Consider the following 13693-nt stretch of genomic DNA (forward strand, 5'->3'; position numbering starts at 1 on the left):
TTAACAGTGGCACTGCTTGAACCTTCTATGGGGCAGAAAAGAGAAATGTTCTTAAATAGCTCAAGGTATATTGCAACTAAAATATCTACTTCACCTTTTCAGAAAAACGTTTGCATACAAACACCTTCTTTCAATAAGTAGTTGTGGCAGTCAAAAGTACTTCAGCTAGAAATGACATTCTCCCTGGAATTAAAATCTAACAATAAGGAGCTAAAAGAGCTTTTGTTAAACTACATTAACACCAAATCCCATAAAGAATTTTCCAAACCTATTCCCTAGCAGTGTTTCTGTGTTTCTGCTAATTCATCACTATTATTACAGTTACTCACAACATTTACAATTAGTTTTTTCCAATACTTTTAACTCTGAAACATCCCTCTCTGTTTTCCCACTTTCAAAAAAATTAACTAACCCTCTTCTCATGTTGGCCGTTATTTCATTGAGGGCATTTGCCCAGTTTTTACTATTTTTGTCTAAACTCTTTTTTACCTAGCATTTGATTACACTTCCTTTGCCACTCACTGTGAATCCATCTGCTCCTTACACATGAAAGCTGATTTTTCTACAGGTTTTACTTCCCCTGTATTTTTGAAGGAGGAAAGGCAAGTGGTACAAATTGTGGTAGTAATGTGCGAAATTATATCATAGATCCACTGGTACAGGAGACCCTTGCTAAAAACATTCCGATCAGAGGAATATAAAAAGTCACTGCAAAGCATAACCATATGCAATTACACTACAATCACCTGATCTGCCTTTGTAAACCCAAACAGATAAGGTACATTTCCAAACTCTACTATGGATTACTCCAACTTGAAATATCATGCTAAAAAAGTTGACAAGGGAAAGAGTCATGGAATGCTGCTTCAACGACAAAACTAGAGTTCAAAATAATTCACCACATCATCAAATTGTTGTTCTCATAGAAAAAAAAATCAGAAAACTACATCTAGTGACAAACTGACTTAAATCAGTTTCAAGGATAAATCCATCCTAGACTGTAAAAAGCAAACCTACATGAAAATCCCTCTGAAAGAGACTGTTCAAACCAGAGGATTGCTCCCTACAGTATTGTTGAAGCCCATGCACTACTGAGTATTCACTCCCTGGGAGATTATTCCACAGTCTGGTAGACATCAATGTTGAGATGTTTTTTTCCAATTCTTAGTTCTTTCTCTATCTCACCATATCATTCATAGGTAATTCCTCCTCACCATACATAGCTTTGATTCATACTGTTTCTACCAGGGCTTTTTATTGTTACAAGGTAAAATTATTCCTTTTTATTAACAAAGGGGACATAACATTTTGTTCCTCTCAAATTATTAAGCATCATTCCCGCCCTGTGAACATTTTTGTGTTATTTGTACAAGACAAGCAACCTAAGCTGTAAAATGCACAAAACTTAGGCAGAGTTCAGAAGTTTTTAAGTGCATTTAAAGCAAAGAGCTTCAATAGCAAGACATGCTTCAACACTAGAAATTTGCTATCAAGATTCTAATTACTTTTAAATCAGTTCTTGTACTCCTTGTTTCCTCTCTTCAACAGGTAAGAAAATATACAGAGTGAAACCTCTTCCTCACAAGAGACATTAAAAACCTTGAACTTCTGTCATGCCTCAAATGTAAAGAATTGAAGAAAAAAGTAAGGCTTTTTTAATTTAGAAACAAAATGCCATTTTACAGGGTAGACTAACTACCCAATTTCTTCCCAAAAATTCTTTAGTTCTTTCCTTGACAGGGTAAGGTTTATCAGGTAAAATGGAGAAAGAATCCAGGAATGCATTTGTTCCTAACAAATAGAATAAACTAGCCAGACCCTCACCTAAAGCAGTGTAGAATCACAGCAGCAACAACAGCATAACTTCATTGGCTGGTAAGACACTACAGAAGTGCCATGCACTTGATATGCAGACAGGAACAAGAGAAACTGCCCATGCCAGGCACAATGAGGTCTTCTGTTCCTGTAATTCACTAAGCACCTTAATCAGCAAGGCAGAAGAAAACCAAACACCATCTTACTCATGTACACAGAGATAGCACCCCAGCAATATATTTAGTATTAATAAAAAGAGGTAAATGTTAAACTGAGAAAAATTTCTTACTTTGACCATAAATTCACAAGACCACAGAAAAGGGAAAGACTTTCCCTGAGTCTAATATATCAAAGCTATGCATAATGGTCACCACCCACTACCAAGTCTTCAGTATTACATAACAAAGATTTATTTAGATGCTCTGGGCCAGTGGCTCCAAACTGCAGACTGCGAAGTTGTTTCCATGTTCAGAATGGTCAAGCATCTGTCAATTTTTGAGCTCTAATGTACTGCCACTAATCCTGTCTATGACTGTCCAATAATTTTCAAGAGCTAAAGGTGGTGTTTTTTTCTGAAAAAATGTGGTTTTAGATTAAATGCAATTCTCTCCCCAAACCTCCAACACAGGTTCACCAGATCCTTTGCAAAAGCTTTTTTCTAACCTTGATCCATTGCATATAAAAATCCATCCATATATTACGTTTTTTTTTTCTTGTGAAAAACACCTCATGTACTATGAAGTCATGAACAGGGCTACATTTAGAGCCAGAAGAATTAATCTCCTCAGGACAAAGAAGAACAAATCGAAAATACGACATTACTTACAAACCAGATACAGATGGGAGAAAAGAGAAAAAGAAGGATTACTACATCTCCACCACAAACAATTCAAAGGCATGTAAAATACAAAGTACCTACAGCAAAACTAGTCACGTAAACAAAACACTCCAGATGCAAAATACATGAGATTATGTTTCACTTCTCTCAAGTGCCTGCAAATGGAGTTGAATGGTGACAATGCTATTCCTTAAGAGGAATTCAATTTTCACATTCTACATATATTAACAGGCAAAATATAATTATAACTAGAATAGAAGAAAGTTTCCACTGAGGTACGTGGGTCTGAGACTGAAGAATTTGTGATCATAAAGATAATACTGGAAACAAAAATGGAAGGCACTGCTACCACCCTGAGTCCTCAGGTTAAAATTTCCAACAGTACCGTTGCTATCTCATAAAATGTGTATCAAAACTGCTGCTGTTTCACTCCATGTTTGTTTCTGACACTTAAATGCCTCATCACAACTGAAAGTGTAAAAAATGTCATCAGTTCCCAAGTTCCCAGTGACAGTGCTCATTTGTGTTAGGCTATAACCATTAGCAAGAGCAGACTTGGGAGCCACTACAACCGAATTCAGAAACCACTGCCTGTGGAGAAAGCCTATCACAGTTGATGAAGAACAGAACAAAAGCCTAGACTTCTAATGCTTTAGTCTCTCCTCAGCAGAAAACAGCTTCCAGATTTACACCCCTAAGCTTAATATGTTGGTCTGTAATCTTCTCTTTAGGCAGGACTGCAGCCAGAATATTTGTTCTTTGGATAATGAAAGCATCTCAGAGATCTTTTGGGAGATTCTGTCCTCTTCGTTCAAAAAAAGTTTTTACTTCGTGAATGTTGTTTTAAAACAGCTGTCATCATTGCTTCTTTAAGTGTCATCAAAAGATTAATTTAACAAACAAGTGTACAAGAATAAGCAGACATTAGAAATTAGAGAAGCCTGAAGATGTAATTCAGGCATAAGAGCAGGCGCTTTTTACATTGTATGCTAAGTGCCTGTTACATATTTGGCATTGCCTTGTTACAGCAACTAACAATGCACCAACATGCTTCGTCATCAAAATGGACCAAATGGATGCTCCAGTTACACAAATCTCTTCCCCACTCTTCTCCTCCAAAGAGGATGTAACTTTTAAGAGCAGGGACAGGCACCAACATGGAATACCTATGTTGTTAACCACTTCCCTATTAAAGGAATAACTTTAGTCAAAATAATGCAAACATTTGGACTTAATCTTGAAAGTCACAGTGGTTGCAAGGCTTCAGGGAGTTTAAGCAGCTGCACATGAACAACACAAAACTGAAAGTCTCAGACAAGTCTGGTTTTTTCTTCCTAAACAATCTGCTTCTGTTACCAGCCTAAAGCTCCCTGGAAACTGCCAGGAAAGGTGACTGATATTTTCTGCACTTTCAACATCCCAATTTGTCTTCCTAGAGAAAAAAAAAAATCAACTACACTCCTCTGTTTCCGACATTTTCCCCACTATGAACTCACATTTTCCACTGACATGTCCAAGCAGACCACACATAAGAACAGGGCAAGGCCTCCTCTGCATTGCAGGGCACCAGTGGAAAACAGGTGGGTTTTCCATGAGGTTGCAGAACAGACTGCTACTTCACACTGAGCAACTTTTCTCTGCAACCACAAGCCTCCTTCTTATAACCCACCAGTATTATAGGCTGTTCAGACTAAATGCAAAGAATTATAGGTAACTATACAGCACAAAACCTCATATTTCAAAGCTGTGATGGCTTTGCACTAGCAACAATGTCTTCCCATCTGAGCATGAATGCCCACAGATGGCAGGTGAAGACCAATGAAACCTACCCTAAGGGGGGGGTTTTACCTGGACGGTACCCACTGCTCTGTACCTCACTACATTTGAAAAGTTAAAACAGACAAGGAGGTGACCAAGGTTTATACACTACTACACTGTAGTAATTGTGTGAGATACTGCAAAAGCCATGAAGCCATGGGATTCCTGTCACACACTGGAGAGAGGGAGTCTTCAATAGGCAGAGTAAATAAAGTGACTATGGATTTGCACATGATTGGAGGAGGTTAGTCTTTAAGGGGGAGGTGTGTGCCTGATTTTTTGATACACTAAGCACAATAACACAGACACAGAATATTATAAAAACAGAACAAGAGCAGGGCTGTTTGTGTAATATCCTTCAGTCTTTACAGTTCATATGATTACTAATTTTTCAGATTGATTTTGGAATTTTTTTAACTGATATCTTCCTCCTTCTATCACAAGAAACTGTGTTAGTCAGATCCTGTGACTATCCCATCCTGTGAATGGTAATTTCACCCTCTGGTTTTCTGGTGTAGAATACCTACAAAAGTATACATAACCTTTAGTGTTTCAAATGGCCAATGTCCCTAAAATTACTGGTTTACACACTGCTGTGTGAAAACACAAGCTTCTTGGGCAAGCAGCTAAAAACTTTTCTTTCACATACAAATGAAGTTCTGCTTCTTAATGTAAAAAAGGAACTCTTACCTTACTGCTGTTCATGCTATTCTGCTATGCAGATCATACCCAGTGTACATATATGAACTTGCACTACAGTGCCTGTGGATGTCACTACTTACAAGACCATAACACAGACTTTAATATTGAAGATCAAAATTGAGTTGTGAACTGTCCAGATTTCAACAGTTACATACTGGAAGGAAAAAATAAAAAAATATTTGAACCTCTAGTCATTATCTTCATGGGTAAAGTGGCTGAAGAAAAGGTATCTTCAATAAAATATGAATTAACACACTGGAAATGTGACATACAAAAACTGGTTTTGCTCCATGCACAAAAAGGTTGTTCACTCCACTTTTAATTCCTAGAGAATCACCAAAACCAGTTTTGAAGTAGGGACCTTTCTACTTTTCTAAAAATCTACTGTATGAATGTTAACTGTATACAAGCTGCAATTGTGCTTTTAGTATTTACTTTTCACGCAACTATATTTCCATGTGGACATTGAGCTTAAACTGCTCTTATTTGCTATCAGGAGGCAATTTATCCTGAGGGTGGTCTGGTAGGGAACCAGATCTTTAGGAAATGCTTTGTTGTCCTTGGTCAATGGTAACTAACAATAGGACACCAGTGACAAAGGCACTGTCATACCCAAAGCAATGGAAGACATCAGCTGATGCTCCATGTCATCTGGATAACCAATATAACCCAAAGAGTCATCCAATACATTACTGAGAATACTTTATATCTAAGAAAACAATTACACAAGCACACAGATCCTAAGCAATATATTCTTCCCTTCTCTTTCCAGCTTACTCATCTGGCCTTCTTTAAGACAAAAATCTTGTTCAAGAGGCTAGATTATCTTGACTTCAAATCCAGAAATAACCAAGTTTGTAACTAACAAGAAATATGAGGGTTTTTTTAATAATGTAGTTTGCTTGTAATCCAAAATATGTTTGATATATTGTTGATCAAAGCATTAAGTTTGTGTTATTTTTAAAATATAAATGTTTTGTGTAGCTTTCAAATTTTCATTTAAAAGCAGCTTGACCTAGGCTGAAATAAAGACATTCAGTCTTTACAGTTTACTGAGGTAAAGAAATAGCAAGATATGTAAAGATGTGTTAAATCCACACTCAACTTTAACTGCAAATAGAATCTGTGTGGGCCAAAGGGTGCCACACTGAAAGTACAATGCATTATAACTGCCTGACTTGGCCATGACTTTAAACTAGGGCTAAGCAATCAGACTAATCATCATGAAGCTGTAGTTAAAAGTCTAAAGCCTGGATGCTGAAGTAATGCAGAGTCAATATTAAGAAGTACAGTGCTTTGTCCTCAGGCTAATGCCCATCTCCCCACCAAGAAGGCATCAAGCTCAAACGTCTCCTTCCCATGCACTTTGCAGCATGGTCCTACACAAGGAAGATTCTGAGGACTTTTGGATTTTCTCAATGTTACTTAATAAAATTAAGATGCCAAAATCTGAATGATGCTGTGGCAATCTCATAAATGGATTACATTAATCATTTATCAGCAAGGAATGATCACTGTTAAGCAAGAGCAGAACTCTGAGTTCATCCTTATTTATCACTCTGAGACAAAAGGTGTAACAGCTGTGAATATTAGAAATATACACCAAGTTTGGGGAAAGGTTTTATAAAATGTCCACTAAAAATAGAATGGAATTACAAAGCTGAAGGCTGGTTTTGTCTGACTGACTTTTAGTTAATACAAATTTCTGTCAGCTCACTACAGCCTTCTTACTGGGAGAGGGGAGAGATTTTCTCATTAAATGTGACTGCATTGTACATACATACTAAGAATGTTGTTTAATAAATCTTCCATTTCTTAAAAACAGTACTCTAATTTTGAAACCACCGCAAAATAAATTCACACCAAGAACATAATTTTTGAAACTTCTGGGCAATAATTTCCTCCATCATGGCTATCTTAAGAATCCAACAAAAAAAAATAAGTTTCAGGTTATTGAATTGGCTAATACAGCAAATACACCTGTATTTCAGTACTTTCCTAAGGGGAATGGCAGTGGTAAGAAGTACTTAAAAACTAACACCCAATAGGAGGACATCACCATTACCCTCACATGCCTTCAACCCAACACTCCCACTGTCCTAAATGCCCTGAAGCAAAGCAAGCAACTTTCTGCAGGGCAGCTTGTTCAGCAGAGGATGAGGAGGACAGGCTGGAGGAACGTTTCTGTCCAGCAGTTATATCACATCCCACCAGGACTCTAGCAAAATCTGCTGCACGAGCTGGTACTGGACACCCATGAGAGGTACAGCACTCCATCTTCAGAGCTTCCTGCCCTGGTTACAAACATGGCATGTGCAGCCCTTGTCTCAGTCACTTTATTTGAGCAGAACTTAGATCAGATGGCATGCAGGGATCCTTTCAAATTCAAATTACTCTGTGATCATAAAAAAGCTGGTGCAAGAAAGCTGTTAGGGGAAAAGAAGGAAAAAACCCTCAGCTCCTCACACAAACCATACAAAAATGTACCAATCTCCTCTTCCAACAGTGGAGGCAGTGCCCACCCTCCTAACATTTATCTGGGATAGAAACATATAAAAAACCTACTGCTTTTGCCTATTTTTTGGATTTGAAGTGTTAGTTAAAGCACTCTGCTGATGTTAGCCTGGAAAAACCTGGAGCAAGAGTTTTTACTCCGTGCTTCTCCACCTGACTTTGGTGAGCACTTTTTCAGTCTCAGCTCTTCTTTTAAAAATGTTTTTCCCAATTTAATTTTATTTACTCTAAAGTTACATTCGAGACTTCCAAAGCACCAAGATTTCAAACACAAAGTCCCATCAGAATAGACACTACACAAATGCACGGTAACACTAAGACCATTGCCATGAACTGCAACTTGCATAACAGAATGAATATATTTTTTAAATCCACAAATAAAGCATATATTAGAAGAACCAAGTCACAGTTATGTATGTTTAAAATCTTCCATTATGTTTTTTCTTCCTTCTTCTGTCTTAAAAAAACCTTCCTTTTACCCAGACCATAGGTTCTTGTCCACCCAAGTTTTGAGAAAGCATGTTTATTAAAAAAAAATCCAAATCAGAATAACCACCACAAGAAAAATTATCAGAAAGCTACTGTCTTATGCACAGAAGTGAAAATTCTTGCAGCAAAATAAAAATATTTAACCAAAACAATAAATATAGGGCACCAAACCTATAAATACTAGATATTGAATGAACACCTTAATCATATATATATAGAAAGGCATTTCTCACCCTGACATGCCTCCCCAAAATGGAAAAAATAAGGCAAAAGCGAGTCAGTGTAGGGTAGTCACTCAAATGATCTTTGCCAAAATGAGAAAATTTTGTAGCCTCCATGGCTCTGCTGCTCTCATGTTTTTCTGACCTGTGTTCAACTTTTGAGTTTAGAGTTTGAAAATTAAATTCAGCAGGCATGTTCCTGATATACAGAAAAGGTTCAGAGGAGTTTAATTTGTTGATAGAAATAAACCACCATTAAAAGGATTCAGCCTAAATTCCAGGGAAGTGTTCCTCAGTTGTTACTAACTCAAAGATTTTTAAGGAAGTCTCACACTCCCTACAATTACATTTTTCTCAAATGGGTGACAAGGTGGTCATCCTCTTAAGAAAAGCAGCATTCATGGAAGTGCTCATCAGAAAGACGCAAGTAATTCTCAGTTGCTGGCTTATGAACAAGATCTGACGGAGCAAAGAGCCCAAGAACAGGCTGGAAAACACAAAAGGAAGGTACATGGCCCAAAAAAATAGTAATTAAACATTCTGAATTTTTGGTTTTAACTGGAGGACGTCGCCTCTTTTTGCTAAGTGATAGGAAAAATAGAGGCTCACCGTGAACCTCTATAAAAATAGAGACTCACATTTTACCTCATGGAAAGTAGATACTGTGTTACATACTTCTAATACATTTATTTCAGCTGTCTTGATGATGTTCAAAACCCCATTGCTTATCCACAGACAGCTATTTACACAGACTCATGGGTGATGGAAACTTCTTGTGATGGAAATTTTTAATTAGACAGAAATCGCCACAGGAGACACAACAGACCAGGTGAGATGCCACATGCCTAGCAGCATCTCTGTAGAAACAGAACTCCCTAGAAACAGAATTGCATTTCATTCCTCCTCTCATGTCAACATGGATGGTTTCTAGCAGAAAGGGTTTACTGTGAAAACACACATTTTTATGGCTCTGGAGTATCTCTCAGCTAAGTCATCTGCCATCTGCAGCTGTCATGCATCCATTGTACTGCTTTTGTATTTATTTCTTCAGAATTAGGACAGACCTTATCATCACATGCCTGCATATGTGAAAGCAGCAAATAAAGATGGTTCCCTAGGCCCCTGCAGTAAAGCAACAAACATGAAGATTTTTGGCAGAACACTGATGCATGCAGTGGAAACAGAAAAATACCATCACACTGCTCTTAGTAGCTGACTTACCAAATCAATCATTGTTATGAAGAAAAACCAATCACTCTGTTTCTCAGAAATCTGTAATCCCTACAAAATATGCTTTACTGGCAAGCTATTGGAAATAAATGAGCAGAGGGTTGTTTGCTAGAACTCTCATTAAGAAGGAATCTTTACCTTCTAGGAAACCAGAAAAACACATTTAAAAATGCATTTCTCAAGGCTTCACTTAAGCCTATGCCAATAAGATCTTCTTCAAAGTTAAGATGTAATTAATCAAGCTGCACTGGCCATGGACAACATGTATTAAACTATCTGAAGCACCTCTTATATTTTTAATAATCTTTTTTTAGATCTTAAGAAAAAAGGTCTGGTTCTTTTAATTCATAATCTCATGTAAATCCAGAGCAGCTATGATCAATAACAGACAATTCATGTGCCAAGGGGAAAAAATGCTGAATCTGAAGTATCTAAGCCATGAGATAGTGAAAAGTTTTAGCTCTCAGCTTGTTTTTTCCTGCATTTTCATTAGTCTATTTGAATACTGAACTTTATATTATATTTCCTTTTTTTGTCTTTTTAGCATGTTCATTTGTTTTGGTTACTAACCCTGAATTCACATACATGTAGCAACATGGTGTTTATTTTCCCTACCACCTTTTCTGGACTTATAATTACTATCTCCTGCTTTTGCTTGCCATAAACATTACCACACACTGACAGAATCTAAAGACAAGCAACAAAACCACTGCAAATGACTAGCCACACTGGCCTGTTAAAAATACAAAACAAGCAGCTGAACAGCATTTTGTTTTACCCTCACGAATTTTTGGCTGGCTGTAGTGCTAATAAGCACTGCTTATAGAAAGAAATGTTATCTACCTTTCAAAGATGGACAGTCCTCATCTTGAAGGCTTTTTGAGTTTAAGAACATAAGGATTGCATATGACTGTGGGTTAAAAGGGTATCAAAGAAGTTAGAAGCCAGCTCCTGGTCCAATTAAAATCCATTCAAATCTCATATGCAAAGAGTTCCTATTTAGATAGATCAACTCGAGCCTCAAAATTAGTACTCCCTTTATTCAAAGTGTTATGGATTACTTACATTACCACAGAGCAAACAAAATCTTCACATTTTTAAGATGTTTTATATCTTCAAAAACCTACACCCACGTTCCCTGCCCGGAAATAAAAAATGCATGGCGGACTCCAAGATTCTCACTTTTGGCATCCACGATGCCACTACATCCTGTATCACAAAATTTTTTCTAAAGCATTAGCTCTCATTTTTTAAATACATGAAGGCAATTCTATTAAATTTAAAAAAAAAAAAAAGAAAGCACAAAGAAAAAAAAAACAGAATGCATTCCTTTCCCAACAGATATGAAATTGCAAACTTGTCATAAACAGAGGATTGAGAATTAAATTATCAACTCAGGAAAATTGTGAAAAGGATTTCAAATTAAGTAACCAAATGGTTACTCAAAATCTTTGGCATGTCTCCCTCTTAACAAACCAAAACTATCTTTTCTATGTACCTAGATGTATCAAATCACCTTCCCAGCATTCTTGCATTTTTTTAACTGAAGAGCTAATCTGTAAATACTTTTGATAGTCTGGCCTTGCATCTGTTAAAAGACAGCACAGTCACCAGAAAGTTTGCCATTTTAATGGAAGATAATGCACTAATGTAAAATAGAAGTATCATTTTAAGCTACAACTAGAAATGTCCAAAACTCAGAGCAATGAATTACATGAATCACAGTACTCAGCCAACCTTGAACCACCATTACATTGTAGAAATCAGTTTGGCCTAAAAGCTCATTGATATACCAATCTCAGACCACATTTTCCAAGGAAGGCAAGCTGTCTTCTGCTAAGGTTTGCATTTCACTCATTAAACATCCAAAACACTCATCTAAGGTGCACTACAACACTAATGTTCTGCTTTTTCAGAGTTTCTTGTGATCATGCCTTATCATTCACCTGACACTTAATTTTTCTGCACAAACACACACAAATGCACAGAATTAAACAGTAACTGTTCTCCTTCCCTCCTGAACAGCATTTCCGGACAGTCTATCCTGCTCCTTCCTCCCACAGCATTAGACACAAAGGTAAACACGCACCTCAGTTTTGATTTGGTAGCACACAGAGAATAAACACATTCTATGTCACCATCACCTTTTGGGAAGAATAGGCAGGCATCACATGCTTGTTCCTGATATGGGCTGGAAAGGGAGGTGCAGGTGGTCCAGATTTAACAGCAATGCAGCAGAACCTAGAATACTATGACTGGAATATTGGAAGTTATTTGGGACCCATGGGCCACAGCTGCAGAGCAGACACAAAACTGCAGCCATCTGGGTGTACTCTTACCAGCTGGTGTAACGTGACGCATGTCAAAGACAAGAAAAATGCTACGTGGTTGATCTGCCCTACACCCACATTAGCTCACTCTTAATGTATGCAGAGTCAGGCAAATATCTCTACCTTCCAGTTCCTCAGCAGCTATGAAAACAGCCATATCTGCAATTTACTCTCTAAACCAAATTGCAATCCCACAGCCCAAAAAATCTACAACAGGAGAAAGCAAAAAGATATAGTTTTCCACCCTAGACCCACAGCCCCACCTCTCTTTAAGAGATTTATGATAGCAGTAAAACAAGTCTTGATAGACTGCTCCTATTGACTCTGATCCTTACAAAGAGATGTAATGCATACGGCTGCACTGGCCACGACTGTGATTCAGGCAATCATTGTTATCAAACAGCTTCTCCTGGGGAAAAAAAAAATAAAATAAAATAAAATAAAATAAAAAAAAAACACCTTCCTTTTCCTGAAACCAGAACGAGAAGGTAGCAGATGTCACCTTCCCCCCAGCCCAGGGGTGGAGAGCACGCTCCACGGGGAGGACGGGGAGATCCAGGCCCCCCTTGAGTTCCCTGCTGCAAAGCGGGACGCGGCCGCAGACCCCGGCAGCATCTCCCGACGCAAGAGGCTGCCGAGACCGTCCTGCTGCGACGGCGACCATTCGATCGCCGGATGCGAAATCCCCACATTGCCCCCTCCCACCCGCGCCCCCCATTTCTCCTATCCACCATAGGAAAGGTGTGCGTAGGGAAAAATAAATCTTAAAAAAAAAAAAAAAAAAAAAAAAAGCAACCCCGTGCACTGGGGTATGCACGGCTCCACACAGCATTATTCTAGCCACATCCCACCCCCACCAAATAAAATAATGGAATAAATAAACAGAGGGAAGCACGCAACGCCTTGCCGGTGGCCGGGATGGAGGCAGTCATGGCCGCGCTGGCGCCGCTCTCCGCAGCGCGGGGCAGGTGCCGAGCTGCCCCGCTGGCTCGGAGATCGCACGCCCACGCAGCCGGACGGAGCCCGCCGCAGCGCCCGCACCCCGCTGCGGGCAGGAGCCGCCGGGCGGGGCCGGGCCAGCATCCCGCGGTGTCGGGCACCCGCCCCGCGGGCCCGCTGCCTCCCCGACACCCGCGCCGCGGCGGGGGCCCGGCCGGACCCCCTCCCGCTCCCCTCCGCACCTGGTGCGGGTCCGCGCCGCCTCCTCAGCAGGCAGTGTGGCTCCGACGGGGGCGGCGATGCAGCGCAGGGCAGAGAGCCCAGCAGCCAGCCGCTCCTCCCGCGGCCACCATCTTCTTCCTCCTCCTCCTCCTCCTGCCGCCGCCAGCACCGCCCGGGCCGGCCCCTCCTGCCGCACCGCCCTCACGCGTCAGCGCGCCCGCCCGCCCGCCCGCTCCCTCCCGGCAGGAGCCGGGCCCCACGGGCGTGGGCGGCGCCGGCCCGGCGGGGCCGGGGCTCGGCGCGGCTCGGCCGGGCTGCTCCGGGGCCTCCCGGCGCAGCGGAGCGCGGCCGTGCGGGCGGCGCGGCCCGGCCCCTCGTCGGTCACACGCCCGGCGCTCTCCGGACCGGCTGCCGGCCCCGGGCAGCTCGGAGCGAGGGACGCCCTGCAGAGCACCGACCTGTCCGTCTCACCTCCCTGGACACGGGCCCCTAGGTGGCCCAGGAGGGAGGAGGCTCCGCCCGCCAAGGAGGAAGTGTGAGGGTGGGTGTGCCAAGGCGCCGCAGCCTCATCGCCG

At 40.5% G+C, this 13693-nt stretch overlaps 1 protein-coding gene across 7 annotated transcripts in view; it reads right to left on the bottom strand.

Moving 5' to 3' along the window:
• Window positions 1-13693, bottom strand: part of APBA1 (amyloid beta precursor protein binding family A member 1) — an 85114-nt gene extending 71421 nt beyond the window's left edge. For 3 of the 7 annotated variants that reach the window (XM_077790312.2, XM_085567235.1, XM_085567233.1), the window contains exon 1: window positions 13139-13308. The gene's annotated coding sequence lies outside the window, so the exon portion shown is untranslated. The other 4 variants (XM_085567238.1, XM_021549800.4, XM_085567237.1 and 1 more) reach the window with 4 other exon arrangements.

Source organism: Lonchura striata, chromosome Z, assembly GCF_050655825.1.
Source record: "Lonchura striata isolate lonStrDom1 chromosome Z, ASM5065582v1, whole genome shotgun sequence".
Classification (NCBI taxonomy): domain Eukaryota; kingdom Metazoa; phylum Chordata; class Aves; order Passeriformes; family Estrildidae; genus Lonchura; species Lonchura striata.